This window comes from Ochlerotatus camptorhynchus, unplaced genomic scaffold (genome assembly GCF_037179485.1).
Source record: "Ochlerotatus camptorhynchus isolate MF236.1 unplaced genomic scaffold, CSIRO-AGI_Acam_v1.1 ptg000179l, whole genome shotgun sequence".
Lineage (NCBI taxonomy): Eukaryota > Metazoa > Arthropoda > Insecta > Diptera > Culicidae > Ochlerotatus > Ochlerotatus camptorhynchus.
In genome coordinates, this window is record NW_027040669.1 from 688,658 (window position 1) to 704,237 (window position 15,580).

General features: G+C 36.5%; 1 protein-coding gene across 1 annotated transcript in view; it reads left to right on the forward strand.

Annotated features, from left to right (window-relative positions):
• The first annotated feature begins 2,856 nt into the window (after window positions 1–2,856).
• LOC135701903 (uncharacterized) overlaps window positions 2,857–15,580 on the forward strand; it is a 211,382-nt gene continuing 198,658 nt past the window's right edge. Inside the window, exon 1 of the mRNA XM_065222850.1 lies at window positions 2,857–3,846. The gene's annotated coding sequence lies outside the window, so the exon portion shown is untranslated. The remainder of the gene's footprint in view (window positions 3,847–15,580) is intronic.

Below are 15,580 nucleotides of genomic sequence, written 5' to 3' on the forward strand. Positions count from 1 at the left end.
TCCGATATGCCAGCTCTCTCTGATGGTGGATCGTTGTCCCTGTTCGCAGATCCATCGTCTACAAGGGTAGGGTCATCTGAGCTCTGACTGCCAAATTTCAGAGAGGCCTGGACGTCCTGTCTGAATATTTCAACAGCTCGAAGATCCGTATCAACGTGGCGAAGACCCAGGTCATCATCTCCTAGACTTGTTCCGTCGGAGAATAATATGATCTGCCTGAACGGCACAGTGGTGGAATGGTTGAAAGAGGTAGTCTACTTTGGCTTAACACTAGACAGCAAGCTGATTTTCAGGGAGCACGTTGATAAAACAAAAACCAAGTGTAACATACCGTTTAAGATCACTGTAACCACTCATCAACAGGTCTACCCTGTCCCTGAAAAATAAGCTTGCTATCTACAAACAAATCATCCTTTCCGCAATCGAGAAACGTTATGTCAATCTTGGAGACTTGCGCCAAATGCCATCACCTTAAACTCCAAAGGATCCAGAACAAGATCCTTAGGATGATCCTAAACAGTCCCCTGCGAACTAGAAATTCTGAAATCCACCTCCTGGTTAGAATTCAGACATTGGAAGAACGTAGAGTTTTTATCCTGGAAAGGTTCAGAGACACCTGTCTGAGATCAACGCATCAGATCATACGTGATCTAGCACGTTAGGTTAAGTTATACTCGTAGTTAGGTAGGATATATCTTTTTTCAATTCAAACATAACACACCCCTAAGGGGTATCCTGTAGATTAGTAGAAAAACATGAATACGTAAATTAGAATAACAAATTAAAAAAAAAATGAAGAGCCTGATAGCGAAGGCAACAAATCAAGAAGACTGGTAACTCTTCCATTTTCTCATACAAACGCTATGAGACAGGTACAATCGCGTCATCTGCCACTCAAAGGTAAATGCTTCGAACGAATTTGATAGCAAAGATTACATCCTTAGAAGAAGGGTTTGTGTACTTGCTCATTTTTATTTGCGTTGCTTCCACCTTCACTCAAGAGGAGCGCCATTGTATCTGTCGCTTGGATTCTGGAAAAATTGCCAGTCTTCTTGATTTGTTGTCTTCGCTGATAGGCTAATCAATTAAAATGTTAAAACAATGTGAAACACAAGTAACAAAAATAAACGTAATTTTACTACTAAGTTCAAGGAACTCCGAAGAAGCTCAGGGAATATTACAAAAGTTCAGTATGCTTCTTAAAACTTCAGGGTTTGTATAATGAGAGAGAGAAGGATTAGTATTTTCCATTTAATTCCACTACTTTATTTGCTTATCCTTGACAGATACGCGTATTAGTACAAGACACTGAAGAAGTCTGCACATTGTAGACGAAATACGCGTATCTGTCAAGGATAAGCAAATAAAGTAGTGGAATTAAATGGAAAATACTAATCCTTCTCTCTCTCTCATTATACAGGTATTTCACTAAGACGCCCACATTCATCAGGATTCAGTGTATGGTTTGGAAACTGCCCGGAAGTTTTGGGTGCTTTGTATTGCTCAGATGTTTAGGAATGTTCATAGTTGAAGTTTGGAGAAGGTCATGGATGCTCTGAGGTCTTGGTTAAATTTAGAGAACTTAAAATAAAAATTTGGAACTTGTAAGAACCTGATGTAATTTCGTAGAAGTTGAGAAAATTTTCTAGATCAAAAGATAAGGGAACTTTGGATATTTTCAAGGTACATTTGAGTGCTTCTCAGGAATTCTATGTGGCAAATGTCACCTTCGCCATCTGCTTAGTACGGTGCTGCTTGTACATTGAAGATCGAAAGCGAATCCCATGTACAATCTAAATATGTGGTTCTCTGTGAATGATCATAATTACGGAGGATAAACTACAAAATGCACCATTTCCTAAAAAAATAGGGTAGGGAATTCCATAGGCCATAATTGGAACACACCATATTAGGAACGTTTAACCATAACTGGTTAACCTACACGACGTGATTTTATTTTTAATGTGTTTAAGGTCAAACGCGATGCATTTGACATATTGCTGAGTTATATTTTATTATTCAATGTATATGGTATATATCTTCGCTTTAATTTTAAATTTTATGTATCTTCTGAATATCTTATTAGTTGCGTGTTAATTCGTTTGTGTTTGTTTCTTTCTAAATGTTCTGTGTTTTAACTTCTTGCTAATTAATTTTACTGTTTGTACTATCTTTTAGTTTATTCATAGCTTTTCTTCATCTCATACATGTTCCTACCTTTTGTTTTAATGGTTTGACCTTTCGTTCTCATGTTTTGTAATCTTCAACCTGAACTTACTCTCTGCCACCTTCATTTCAAATGGGCCTTCCTAATTTTCCCCACCATATCTTCAAGCAAATTGCGTTCCCTGCTACATCACTAGACTCCCAAGCCGATTTGCATCAACTTTATCCACCGTCCACCCAACTAAGCCACCTCGCAGCCTCACGTGTGTATTAGTAGGTATCCCGCGCACCACGAGTGGTTCATTCGAAGAAACATTCATCGGCTCGCACACCGCCGCGGTTGTTGCAATGTTTACATTCTCCTTCGGCTCCTCGGCTGGTGTTTGGAACACGTTTATCATCGTCATCGTCATCGTCAGCGTGGCAGCAGCGATTTGAATGAGTCAGACAGCGAACCACACATTTGAAAAAAAAAGCTGGTAGATCGCCTTCTTGGTGGAGCGGTGCACGCGGTCGCTCACGTATGGTGAATGAGTGAGTAGGTACCCACCAATCTGATTCCTCTGAGATTGCTTCGAGTGCGCGGTGTGGGGAGTCACCACAGTGCGATACGGTGAAGGTGTACCAGGCGGGCTCCGATGCTAGTCGCCGATGACGGTTCGATGATGATGGTGGTCGTTGGTTGCCTCTTATCGCGGCCGGTCGTTCGTTCGTTAGTTTGTCGGTCCGTCCGCCTAGGTTCAGTATGTTCCAATGTTTACTCGCACGTACAGGTCTTCTCTCATTCGTGGATAGTTCCTAGCGCGTAAAGACGTGGTTTATGAATATTCCTAACCGGCGTGGTTCAAATTCCTGAGAGTATTTTTGCCGTGCAAAAAGTGCTACTGATGGTGAATTTTCTGGTGTTTGAGCCAAGACAAATTGCTTAGCTGACACCGGACCCCTGCAGGGACGACGAGGACAAGGTCGTGCAATTCACGGAACCTGGTGAGACACTGGCAAGTACCGCACGTCTTCACTCCCAGCGGGTTGGCGTCTGTTGGCGCGTGGAATTTTGTGGTTGTGAAATTGGAGTTTACGAGCGGTTGTGCATGAAATTTCTCAGAAAACCGCGGGTAGAAAATTGGAGCAAAAAGTGCCGGTGTTTTTCATGATGGTGCAACATTACGTATAACGTCACACAACCGAGGGTGATAAGAGAAAGAGTCGTCGAATGCGTTGTGCATGCGAATGGTGTGAATGTGAATATTGAAGATCTTCGTCTCTGCGGGCTTTGGCCTACTATGATGCTCGGTTGGTGAAGTGGTGAAGAGTGAAAAGAGAATCAATGGAAAAAAATCGTTGTGCAAATTGCTTAATGAGCCATCAGTGATTGTGGTCGTCGTCAGTCGACATATATATTTTTTTTTTGTGTCATCCAGACCCAGTGAGCGAGCGGCAAGTCTGTGAATGTTCCGTGACATAATAATCAATCAAATTGAAAGCGCGGTTGGAAAAAGGAAAACGTCGGAAGTTCTGCTGGTGAAGACCGGGGTCACCGCAGTTTGGTTGGTAGTCAGGCAGACAGTAGAGTTATTGCATATCATTAGCACAGATTTCGTCCATTGTTGTTGTCATCAATCAACGGGACTTTGGAGCGAGCGGCGGGAATCAACTGAGGAGTCAGACGCTGGAACAAAGGTAGGTTTATTTTCGATAATTAAGTGTGGGCGTTGAATAATTGCTGATTGCCGATCAAGTTGAAGCGGTGAATCAATCATTAGTAACTGATTAAATGGCAAGGGGGGTAAATTTTCTTAAATGCTGGAATTGTAAACTCTTGCCAGACTTAATTTTAGGTGATCGAAAAAGTTGTGTAAAATATTAAAATCACTCTTCCTGGATGAAATCACTGATTTTGGACTCGAATTCAAATCATTTGAATTTTAATACATCAGATTTTATTATATTTCGCAGTAATTATTTAAAAATGTGTTGATTCAACATAATTTATAACCAATGCAATTTTACATTGTCTCTTAGACTGTAAATTAGACAAAATAACCACTGAGAAGTATTTATTATAAGTTTTCCAGTTCGAAAACGTAAAATTCTAGGAATCAAAATATTTTGCGGATCTTAGTCTTACATCTCATTTTTTTTTATATTTGACTTTGAAGATTATCTTCAAATCAATAAATGGAAATGGAAATAATCCGTATATTATGTGAAGGCCAACGCTCTGAATGCTGTTTTTTTCTTCTAACATTCCTTTGGAATGTTAGAAAATACTTGCAGTTATGGGGGGGTTTAATTTTTTAAATTGATTAAATCTCCGACCAGGAAGTCCCCCGGTGTCGAGGACTGGTGCGGAGCAATGTGTTGGAATTGACATTGACACATTGATGATCACAAGTGGCTACAGGAGGGGGGGGGGAAAGGAGGCTCCCATTATTGATGACACTGAATACAATTTTTACTTCATAGATGACAATCACCTTTTGTCTATTATATTAACGCTTTAGACAAGATCAGCATTTTTTTATTTATCATGTCTCAATTGAAACCGGGAACGTAAATTATGTTTTTAATATCACTTGAATGATCCTTGGAATATTCTTAACATCTTGTTTTCAAATAATGTGAGAGTAATCCTTGGGTAACTTCTGGGAAAATAACGCATTGTCCGGAGTTCAAAAACGACTTGGGCGTTAACGGGTTTAGCTGACCACTTTGTGTCAAGCAGACCTTGATGTCCAAAATGTATCTGCTCTAATATTTTATATTTTCTGTAAATGGGCTATTTAGGTTGAATTAAAAACGAAGCAAGATTGGACTTTGAAACTGTTCTAGATATTCTGAACTTGAATTAATGGAGATCTGGGACATTTTTTTTAAAATTTGAATGGATTGAAAATAGGGTCTTATTTATGATATGCTTGAAAAATCTTAAATTTACAGCACAAATTTCTTAAAATCGCTGGTAGAAGGTCGTCCCAAAACTACTCTACAGTATGATTAATTAAATGTTATCATTATGACTTTGGGACTACAGTGAACATTTCTAAAGGTTTTCCGGGCAATCATAGAAATAATTCTATGCATAGAAATTTTACTTGAAAACAAATCAAAAATCTCCTCGGATTTCCTGAAATATTCTCAAATTTTTTAATGAGGCCGAAGTGGAAATCCATATTTGTTCTGAGGACTTCAAATGTGAATGTAAGGAGAACCTCAAGCGAAATCCAAGGATTACTTCTAAGGTTATTCTGAAGACCACCTAATTTCTGGCGAATGAACAGAATAATTCCAAGTAAGTTCTGAAATGCTTTCCAAGTTAGTTTCAATGAGAATCTTGTAGAAATTTGAATTGAATACTCTAATCATGTTTGTAATACTCCATGCCAGGGTTGGTAGCGAGTCGCTTTCTAGTGACTTTGTCACTTTTTTCAATCCAATCACTAAAAAGTCGCCTTTTTTAAGGCCAAATCACTAAAGCCACTTTTTCTTGTAATCAGTCACTATTTTAAACATTTTAACGTGAATTTATTTTTTTCTAATTGTTGAACAATTCGAAGTTGACGACCTTGTTTAGAGTTTTTTGACGTTTAATCGTCTTTCTGTATCTACAGAGTGTCCACTCATTTGGTTAAATAAAGTTCCCTGAGTTTTCCATATCTTTGACGGATAATTTGTAGGTTTCTAAAAAGAAAGCTATTTATGAAATGCGTTTAAAATATGCCTAAAAACCCTCCAAATCTCGATTAGAGCCATATTTACGGAGATAAATCGATTTAAAGATTTTTATACCCACCAGCCTGAAAAAAAAACAACAGCAACAGCAACTAACGCAAACGTTTTTAAGACATGACAATCAGTTTTAAAGAAACATATTCACTATCACATCCATTAAATATTGAAGTCGAACACTTACTTCATTTTAGTAAGCTTTGAAAACATCTAGACAGATCAGTAAATTAAAGAGTAGTTCAAAAAATTTCAAGAAAATTGCAGAACCTTAAAAAAGTTTCAAGAAACTCAGGGAATTTCCGGAAACTTTGGTTTGCCCAGAGAAAATTTCTGGAACGCAATAAAAATTATATGAACATCCAGAAAATGTGAGAGTAAATGGAAATTTCAAGATATAATAAATTTCAAATATTTAGCTAAGTTGATTAGAGAACATCAACGCAGTTTCATTGATAAAAAAGAATGCAAATTTTTTTTAGCAAGCACCGATATTTTCAAAAAATTCCGTTCTCTACGCAATTGAGATATTTTTAGATTGTTTCATTATATTCAGCATAAAGAAGTTCCTGAAATTTCAGAATAACTTCGAAAACTTCAAAGAAGTACATAGATCTTCAGAAACATTTTGAGAAGTTCACAAAAGTCTATGGAATTTAAGGGAAGATCCGGGAACTTAAGGAACTTTTATTGACATTTCGGGAGCATTTCTTATAAGTTTAGAAAAGCTTAAAAAACAAGGGGAATTTCAGTGGAGTTAAGTTCAATTAGTTTTACTAAATTAGCGAGAGATTTCAAGAAGCTCCCAGATTTTCAGAGAACTTTAGAGACGTTAAGCAAATTGTTGAGGTTTTCACATTTTTAAGACAGTTCAATTACATTCAAGAGAAGTGCAAACACTTTAGGATACATTCGAGAACTTCAAGAAAGATATTAATTTCACTAATAAAGCTAAAAAAAACAAAAAACAAAAAAAAACTTCACGAAAGAACAGATATTCTCAAAGCAGAGATATTCCAGAGAATTCAGTTAATTGTTAAAACTTTAGAGAAGATTCATAATCGTTAGGAAAATTGTGGAAACTTTAGGAAGTCCGAACAAGTTTAGAGCAGTTAAACAAATTATGAGAAGTATTGCGAGCATCAGGCTAGTTTCTCAAACTACAAAATAACTTCAAGGCAGTTTCATTAATTTCAGGTATGTTTTGGGAACTTTCAAGTAGTTCTGAAGACCTCAGAATACTCCATTCCATATCCGACGGAGCTTTCTCGTGTAAAATTCGCTTAGAGTTCTCCTCAGCACTCACTCGTATTCTCCCGAAACTCTAATGGAATTATTTCGCTTCTCTGAATTCTCTTAAAAATATCACAAGAATATAGTTAAAATATTTATTGCAATTCCATTGAAATATTCCTCAAATTTTCTTTTAGTTTTCCTAATAATTTCCATGAAATTCTCCTTAGTAAGACATTCTATGGAAAGATTCTCGGAATTTCCATTGAATGCATCTCAAATATCCGGTTGAATCCACTCTTTCCATTGGAATTCTACTCACATTTCAAGTCTCCTAAGAATTCATTTTCATTTCTCCTCACAAATTCCTTAGATTTATCCCCTTAATTTGTTTGGTTATCGATCCTGGAATTATTTTCCGAATTTCTTTGAGATTCTGGAGTTATTCTCAGATTTAATTGTAATCCTCAAAATCCACAAATAAATTACGATGACTTTTATATGCTCCGATTTCGTTGTCTTTCACAAACTTCATGAAATTATCATCAGAATGTCCTTGGAATTTTCCTCTGAAGTACACAGAAGGAGAAATTTATATGAGTTTTCATTAAAAATTACTTTGAATTCAATTCCAGGTTTTCTTGAAATTCTATTAAAAACTATCTCAGGCTGCACATGAAATCCATATTTCCTCAGAACTACCATGAAATCAGATTGCACTTGATGTTGTTCTCATAGATTGTTTTTTCTTAGAACTCCTGTGGAATGAGGTCCTTAGAAATTATAATAATATTATAATATTCTATGAGCCTTAAAACTTTGCAAGGAATTTGACTGCAGATTCTTGAAAATTTCTTGAAGTATTATAACTTTTCATCTCAGAAGTTATAAATTTTGTGGGAAATATGCATATTCTAGATTGAAAAAAAAAAACATTCGAAGCCCCTGAATTATTAAAATGTATTTGATACTGAACATCAATCAATTATTTATCCATAAAGTTCAATGTTTGAATGAAAGTAATAAGGAATATTATTTGTTTTTATTTTAAAATGCATTTTTGGATATCCTTACCTTAGTAAGAAAATTATTTAATTTCTTTAGTAATGATAAGATTCCCTGAGACTTAAAGGTATTTTCAGGAAAAATAAAATTTCCTGAGAATTCCCGGTTTTTCAGGGTTTTTTTCAGGTAGTAGATACTTGGAGGTTTAGTCATAGATATTCTATTGAATCTTTCCCTTTATAGGTTCCGTACTCACACACTAAAAAAATCTAAATTTTACTGGTGATGTAAACATCCATGCATGTAAACTTCCTTTTCACGTAAACTAGCAGCTTGCAAGAAATGTTGCAAACAAAGGTGGAAAGTTGCATACAATATATGGAATATTGCATGACATGTCTCATAAATTTACACGATTTATAATGTAAATTTGTATGATTTATGACGCTCCATTTATGTGCATCATAGTAACGGAAATTTACACTACTTTGTTTAGCTGTGTATTTAAGTGATTATGAGATTCGAGTTTAATAAGTCTAAAATATCAAACATTTATTTGGTATGCCATTAGAACGACTATTTCTTCTATTAGGCCGTTCGCAGTGCTGTTGTATTTTATAAGGACTGTTTCAATTTGAAACTAGAACAGAAACGCACCTCTCGCAATGCTGAGTTGCAGTTTCATTATTCGAGCACTATTTTGCACCAGATTTGCAACTGCTCGACTATTCTGTTTTATTTCTGAGCGAGTTTGAAACACGAATGGAACTCTGTTTCAAATTTCTTTGGATGTGTTGAAGATGTTTCGAAGAGCTCCACAAAAAAAAAACGGAGAACTTCATAGAGAACAGTAAAGTTTATGGAACTTGATGATTACAAACATGTGCGTTGCGCTGATCGTGTTGCAGTTTTATTTTTGACAGTTTCAAATTATAGAATTGACGAGTAGTTTGAAACAATTTTGAAACTCAGCATTGCGAACGGCCTTAGGTCACTTTTTAGTCACTTTTTTACAACTATAAATCACTGTTTTGGTCACTTATTTCTTGAACATGGTCACTAAAATCACTATTTTTTACAGAATTTATCGCTACCAACCCTGCCATGCGTAAAGTTAACGATTTACATAGTGGGAGATGCTGAACGTCAGATATCAGACTTAAAGTGGTCATTTTTATACGACAGATGAGGAGATGAAAGTATAGAGATCGTTAAATTGATGATGACAGGAGCACTCACAGTGGTAGAGGCAACAAAAGCTGCAATTTCCAAACCTATTGACTAGATGCACATAACGTCACATAACGACTTGAGTGTGAAATACCCAAGCAACACACTTTCATCATAATAAGTTGCTGCAACTTGATTGTGACTAAAATAAGTAACATACAAGTAACCACAACTACTTAGTGACAAGTGTGTTGCTAGGGTAATCGATAGAACTGTTTCCGCACATCGAAGGCACGTGACCAAATTAGCGATCATCTTTTTTGCCAGTGGTGGCGGGTGGAGATACCCCTCACCATCCCTCCCCTGCAGCAGAGCTTGGTAAAGGAGATTACCAACCCGATTCGTGTTTTCTTCAAAATTGGCCTTTGCTCGCTTTCTACTCTCTATATACAATTTTCACACCACCGTAATCTACCGGAACTATCAAGTCTATACTTTCATCTCCTCATCTTGGTATATAAAAAAGGCTGATATCTGATGTCAAGCATCTCCAACTATGGAATTGAATCTTAAAATTAAATCTAATGAAACTTCCAAGGTAATTCTAACATTATTCTAATTATAAATCTTAGCACATTCTTGCTTAAGTACTAAAAATGTCAAAATCGCAGGTACTACAACTGAAACTACAACGTGTAGAATTTGAACCTCTAATAATAACCAAATATTTAAGTAAAGTCAAGGAGAATAATCTTAACAACTCCTTAATAAGGCTTGGTAACCATCATAATGAGCCATTAAATGGAAGATAACCTGTGTTTGCTATTTTATTTAAAGCATTCCACTAACATGCTTATTTCCTTACTTCATCATAATGAAGTTATGAAATTGTATTGTTAGCGGAATCCTAGAATAAACACAGCAAAAAAGGTTATGAATCCATGACAGATACGTATTTCGACCACAATGTGCATTCTTCATCAGTGTCATTCCCACTAAAGACTTACCAAAATCCAACCCCCTGAAAGCACTGTTCACGTCAATACCTTAGTCGTTAGTGTCCAACACGATAATGATGAGATGGAACGAAATCAGTCTAAACACCAAAAAATGTTTGGGGATCTGTCTTTAGAGATAGAAGAGTTTTGCATCGACTCCTACACTACGAACAAGTTTTTGGAACGGCCATGGGCAACCGTAGTCATCGGTATGTTGAACATCGCACATCGGTCTGCAAATACGTCAATGATATGACAGGGTGGCCAGTGAATTTTCATTTTGAAATTCCCGGTTTTTTCCTGGTTTTCCCGGTTTAAATCTTAAAAGATTCTTGGTTGTTAATATTGAACAAAAAAAATGAAATTGAACGCATTTTTAAGAACGTGCTAAACCGAATTTACAGAAAGCATAAAAAAGTAGTTTAAGAAGATTCCCAAGATTCTGGAGCTTTAAAATTTGTGTAGAGTCTGAAACCAGACCTTTTTTTCAAAATTTGTAATTAAAGTAAAAATAATTCAAATGTGAGATTTTGAAAATTTTTCAAGATAATAGATTTGAAAAATAAATAAATATCATACTTATGAGTCGTGGGAGTCATAATTGTCACGCTCTGTGACTTGGAAGCATTTTAAGGGACATAACAAATTACATAGCAATCTATAGAATATAGCGGACAAACCCTGGATTTTTTTTAGTAAAATTTAAAAGAATTCAAAATGTTGATTTCAAACAAATATTGAGAAGGATTCCCACACAGTTTTCGAATGAGAAGTTCTGAGCAGATTTCCAGAATTATTCTGACATGAAATCATTAGAAATTGTTAGATAAATTTGAAAGGATTTCTGTGGAGAAGAATGCAAGTTCTAAATTAAATTATTATGTAATTTTAGAAGATTTACAAAGGAGTTGTGAAAAACACATGAATTATAAGAAGAATTCCGAGAGAATTATGATCATAATTCAACAAGAAACAGAGTTTTAAGAGTGTTCTGGTTATAATTTCAACCCTAATGCGAAAAATTCATCACAGAACTCCAACAAAATTGATTGCAAAAAATTTGCTGATTAGATAAAAAATTCTTTAAAATACTCAAAGGGGTTTCTAAATAAATTTTCGAAAGATTTCTGCTGTTTTAAATAGAGTTAAAATGCATTTTTGAAAAGATTTTAAAGTAATTAAAAAGTCTCCGAATAGGCTCAATGGAATTTTGAGAAGAACGAAAAATTAAAACCCGAAAAAGAATAATTCAAAATTGTTGTTGTTAATAATTGTTCCCAAAGTCCAGCATCTTTAATGTTTTCTTTTAAGGACCATGCACTTTACATCTGAAATAGAGACGAAAAAAAAAATAATTTGGAATATTGCTGAGTGATTAAATTCTAAAAACAATAAGAAGGTAAACTGTAGAAAATTATGCAGCAAATAGAGCAAGACATTCATTTGGTAAAAGAAGATGGCTGTTTTAATGGTTTATTATGAAATTCTGCTGTAATTTTTTTTTCCTAGGGTATGGTTAATTTATTTTCTTCGGTTCTCTCGCTGAATTCCCGGGTTTTTCCCGGTTTTCCTGGTTACTTTTCAAATTCCCGGATATTTCACGGTATTCCCGGTTTTCCCGGTTTACTTGCCACCTTGATCTGATCACCGCTATTCCACTCAATCAACTGCAACATTTACTTGACACCTTCAACGGTTATGCCGTCCAAATCCAATTCACCCATGAGTTAGAAGTGGATAACAAATTACCCTTCTTGGATCTGCTTCTAATACGGCAATCTCGACGTTGGAACTGCTGGTGACGTGATGGCAGGGCCTCCAGATTTTATTTTTTGAACGAAAAAACTCGTCGCAATTGTGCAGTGTTGTTGAATGAATGGCGCATGAATTACATATTTATTTTATCTGCATGTACAATATATTTCTCCATCGCCGTGGAAGAGTTGCAGCAATGCGTATACGGTTTATTCTTCATGTGTGAACGCTATATACTGACGAAGCGATTCGTGGTATCTCGTCTCTCCTACCTTCTCGTCATTCGATGAATTAATCATTTTGCTATTTTCCACAGAGATGGCGCTGTTCCGCTGGTAGGAAGTGATAAAAATCCCCATATAGAAATTAAGAGAAGTGGGAGTAATTCGCTTACGGTGCATATTCAGGTCAAAAAAAGTGAACGACAACCTAAAGAAATTAATCAGAAACTTTGTAGTTCAGTTTTTTCCCGGAAATTATTGTTAAACAAGCTACAATTAAATTAAAATGATTTTTCTCCATACAATTTTACCTGATGTACTACCAGCTCCCAGAGAGCCAAAAAATTCAAATTTGAGAGAGAAAATTTGCTCTCACGATCTCAATCTCTCAACATGCCATGTATTTTGTTGACACTCGATTTGTGATTTCCCTTTCACAGATTACACAATAGAGTACCTGACACTACAAAACATGTTTGGTACCTCTACTACCTCTATATATGCATTTGCTTTAACATTTGAAGTCCCTCATTTTTTACATATTCTGCGCAAAAGATACTTTATGCTCCGCCCCATACATAAAAATCGGCGGGAAATTCTGTGAGGGCTGAGCTATTTTGTGTGCAGGATGTGTAAAAAAGGACGGATTTCGAATAATAATCTAAATGCATATATAGAGGTACCAGACATGTTTTGCACTGCAGTGTCCTCTGTGAAAAATTATAGGAAAACAGATTGTGTGTAGTTTCCGATACATGTCACCGCAAACAGCAGCAGTGAAATCTGATGGAACATGAATGCAGAAGCTTGACAAAATGATTAATTACCACATGCACCAATTCACGCATACGTCACTCACTCACAAGTTGGCAGCAACACGATTCCAATAATCATTCTTCGCAAGCGATGCCACTCAACAACGAATATGCCTAGATTGATATTCATTATCCGTGAACAGATTTCTAGAACGAACATAACCTTGTGAGTTGATTGCAGTGTGGCTGTCTGTTTAGATATGCTGATACGCATATTTGCGTAGAAATACCTATACCAGAGATGATTGTAGTATCGTTTTACTCATTAAATCTAGTAACAAAATCCACGTACTAGATTAAAGGAGTATAACGTTAGATCAATAATCTCAGTCATACGGATAACGAATGTTGAAATCGTTTGAAGTTTTGCTATATTTTACCTACACGCAAACCAAAAATCTATTACAATGAATGTTGGTTCCGTTTCCTATCATCTTCTGTTCATGAACACCGCAACGAATGTTAGAAATTGACCATGCAAGCGATGTAATGGTTTTTTATCTTTTTTTATTTCGTGTTCTATCTACGCTTTTGACTATACCAGTAAGCTTGTAGAACGACGCACATTGTAGAACATTGTAGAACAACGCACACATATGCCTCGAATCTCTCCAGCAGAAAAAGTATACGAAGTCGAGTATGCGAGAAAATGAGCGTTTCATGTTTGATTTTAGGCTATCCACATTCAGAAGCATGGAGAGAGCAGTGGAGAAAGCACAGGTCTGATAATCACAACGTTCGTGGTTCGAGTCCAGTCGGCAATCTGTTGCCTATTTTTTTCGACATAACTAATTTACCTCACTAATACACTCTACATTTTTCGGTCTCCAATTTTCTTGCATTGGACCGCAGCTAGGTATATCGCATCCTCGGTTCATGCGGTCTCCACTAACATCCTCTGATGATGAATCCCACATAATTGTAAGAGAATCTTACATCCCCCGGTTGGGTGTAGACTTTTACCTTTTGTAACGAATGTTTTGCGAGCTTTGTGAATAATTATGAGCGGCCCACGGAATTCTTTCACTTTGTGAGCTTGTAACGCACGTCTCGCAACCTGCGAGATTTCCACCACTGAATACGCTTCCTGTCTCAAGAACAAGTGGCTTAAGCGCCACCTCCGAAGAGGACCACTCGTCAAGGTTTGATTTGCCCGACAAGAAACCCAACCTCAGGGAGGGTTTATGTATGGCAGAGACCGAAATTTAGTTTGAGGGCGATTCAGCAGACTGAAATCCCATGAGGGATTGAGATCCTCACAAACAGAGGCCGCTTCAAACGGTCCTAAGCGAAAGTTGGTGCTAACCGTCGTTCCACCGAAGCACAACAACCCCATTCACATTTATCATCACTGGAGGAACTTTCCCTTTCAGATTTCCTCCACCGATCCTGACACGTGAGTGCGGAGACCAGGGGTTGAAACGGTCGACGTTTTTTACTACACTCGCTTCGTTTTTATGCGTGACCGTCTGTTTGTATTCGTACTATCATGCGCTACCGTCGTCTCTCTTACACAACACAAACGGTAGAACAACATTCGAGCAAAACGAAAATTATCATATAACTATCATATGACATGTTTGATTTCATTCTAATTCCACAATTTACACCAAAATTAAACCATTTCTGATCAGAAATGTTATTAGTAGGACATCGTTGTTTACTACTTTCAGAATTCACCCAGCAAAACATCAGCAGCTTTTATTATGATAAAAACTAAAATTAGTTTGGTACTGTAATTTGATAGCTTGTTTTGCAAGTGTTGGAAGCAAAGGCATTCGATTATCACAGAAAATGTGTCGACTATGGTGACCGTTTACAAGACTGTCGGAGACTGTTTTCCCAGGCAGTCTAACTTGAAGAAAATTCAACTACAAATACTACAAAAAACGAAAATAGAACGACGCCAAAATGTGAAGAATCTACCATGCAAACTTCACATTACGGGTAAAGCTTTAATTTTTACAAAAACAAAATTTATTTCAGAAGCATGTGTGTGTGTATGGAGATTTGAATGCGTTTTGCTTACTCACGGTACCATCAATATTGTTACTGCTTTAATCGTATCGGCACAGTAGCAGTGATGGTCACAATAAAAAAAACTCAAGGTCAGGAACAGCCGAAATTTATTGCTGATCTTGAAGCAGCAAAATCACACAGCAGAAAATCAAGGCTGATTTTAACCTTAGCTGATTTTGAGGTAACAAAATAACCAAACGGAAAATCAATAGCTTGGTATTACAGTCGAAGTAAAAAACCGACATCCACCGACTAAAATACAATACGGCAGCCTCCGGACAGGGTATATGCATTTAAACCCATGCAATATGGGTATCTATAGAATGGGTTCAATGAGTAGAAGTGGAAAATCAAAATCCGTCGCCATTTTGAAATCCAAGATGGTGCACAAAAATCCAGTATGGTGGCCTCCAGACAGCGTATCCCAAGTAACAATTTTGGTTTTATGAGGGTACTGTAGACCATGATTTAG